General features: G+C 39.9%; 1 pseudogene; it reads left to right on the forward strand.

The window, feature by feature from the left end:
* The first annotated feature begins 201 nt into the window (after positions 1–201).
* On the forward strand, positions 202–304 carry LOC121171429 (annotated as a pseudogene).
* The last annotated feature ends 2,096 nt before the right edge of the window (positions 305–2,400 follow it).

Raw genomic sequence — 2,400 nt, forward strand, 5'->3', positions numbered from 1 at the left:
GGGAGACATTAATGCAGTCAATACTATTCCTCTAATAGCTAAAGATACAATAAAATTTAATAATTTTAGCAGCTAATATACATAGAAATTGAAAAGACATAAAACTTATATGAAAATGTAAAGTATCTAGAACAGTCAAGGTAATTTCGCAAAAGAAGGAGAGAGAATCTGTAATATCTCAATTCAACAGCCACTGGAATACTAGTGTAACCAAAACTGCGACGATAAATGGCTGCAAACAGCAGCCTCCTTGGTAGTGTATATAACCTGTTAACAGCTACCCTACAGGATCTTGGATGCAGTCCTTAAAAGTGGCCATTCCACGAGTGACCTCATGCTGTTCCTCAGCCAAGCTGCAGACAGGGGTGTGAGATGCTTTTGGAAAGCCCCAAGGCACAGTAGCCAGAACTCACACAGGCCGAGTCATCATGTCCATCCGCACCAAGCAGCAGAACAAGTAACATGTGGTAGAGGCCCTAGCAGGGCCAAGGTCAATTTCCGTGGTCTCCGAAATATCCACATCTCAAAGAGGGGCTTTACTAAATTCAACGTGGATGAATTTGAAGACATGGTGGCTGAGAAGCGGTTCATCCTTGGTGGCTGTAGGGTCAAATAGATCTCCAACCATGCTCCCTGGACAAGTGGTGACCCTGGACAAGTCCTGAGGCTGTTCTTTAATCTGACCAGTGTTCTTTCATCTGACCAGTAATAAACCCTGACTGATGTTAGACAAACAAACAAAAACAACTCTATGGTAATGCTTACGAGTTAACAATAGAAAAGTAAGCACAGAAGGAAATTCTCAGTTACTTTGCTGGTGGTAATCAACAAATCTGCAAAAGTGTTTAAATGGGAAAAGTCTTCAACAAATGGTGTTAGAATACCATTTTCTCCATATGGGAAAATGTGACTCAGTCCCTGCCTCCTATAACAAAAATAAATCATGCATTTAAACATAAAACCTAAACTGAAAAGATGCTACAGGAAAACACAGAATGTCAATAGAATTGGGAGATAACCAAACATTTCTTAAAAGAGAGCAGGGAGGACATACATGGCTTCATCAAATGAACAAAGTCTATTAATTAAAAATAATCTTATTAAGGAAGTGAATCAGGGGACTAGCTTGCAATGCAACTGGTTAAGCCATCATTTGTGAATTTGGAGTGTTACAGAGTACTGGTTCAAGTCATGGTTGCTCCACCTTCCAGTCATTTTCTGGCTAATGTATCTCTGCAACAGAACATAGCAAAAGTACCGAGGCTTCTGACTCCCCCATGGGAAACTGGGATAAAGTTCCAGGCTCCTAGCTTGGACCAGGCTGCTGTGAGCATTTGGGGAGCATCTTCCAGCAGCTGGAAGATTCTGTCTCCCTCTATCCCTGTGTCACTCTTTTACCTAAATAATGACATTTTTAAAGCAAATGCTTAGGCAATCAATAAAACACACATTATTTACAAAATATACTTATAAAACATGGCAAGTTTGACATAGTAAGCACACATAAAACTTGGTCACAAATCCATAACCAAGAGCAAATGTTTCGGTGCAGTTGTTAAGCTACCACTTGGGACACCCATGTCATATATTGGAGTTCTTTCCATCAAGTCCCAATTGCACTTTCTAATCTAGCTTTCTGCTAGTGCAAATCCAAGGAGGCAACAAGAGATGGTTCAAATACCTGGGTTCCTTCTCACTAAGTGAGATATCTTAGTGGCATTCCTGACCTCAGCCGTACCCACCATGGCTATTTTGAGCATCTGGTCAGTGAATCAGAGACTGGAAGACAAGTCTGTCTCCCTCCACCTACCCTACCTCTGTTGCTCAGCCTTTCAAACAAATAAGAATAAATGAAATTTCAGAAAAAAAACCAACAGCTGAAGTGGGCGGAAACATCTGAACAAAATATTCTCCAATAAAGAACATATGCTGATGGCCAGTAAGTGCACAAAAACTTCTCAATCTCTACAGTCATGAGGCAAATTCACAGTAAAACCACACACACACAAATAAAAATGACATTGAATACTGGTCATAATTATTATAACTAAGCAAAACAATAACCAAAAGTTAAATACGATCACAAAACCAGCAACACTAAATATAGGAAAGGCTGTGGAGGAACAAGAAAAACAAAGTGGCACATGAGCCATAACTAAACATTTACAAACCAACCAACTTTGTTTTGGTATTATTCTTCAAGCATGAATGTTTCTTTCTTTTTTTTTTTCTTTTAAGATTTATCGTATTTTTTTTTTTTTGGAAAATTAGACATACAGAGAAGGAAAGATGGAGAGGAAGGGCTTCTGTCTACTGATTCTCTCCCCAAGCGGCCACAGCGGTCAGAGCTGGAGCCTCTTCTTATGTCTCCCACACAGGTGCAGGGTCCCAAGGCTTTGA

Source organism: Ochotona curzoniae, unplaced genomic scaffold (genome assembly GCF_017591425.1).
Source record: "Ochotona curzoniae isolate NIBS_2020 unplaced genomic scaffold, NIBS_Ocur_1.0 scaffold_2587, whole genome shotgun sequence".
Lineage (NCBI taxonomy): Eukaryota > Metazoa > Chordata > Mammalia > Lagomorpha > Ochotonidae > Ochotona > Ochotona curzoniae.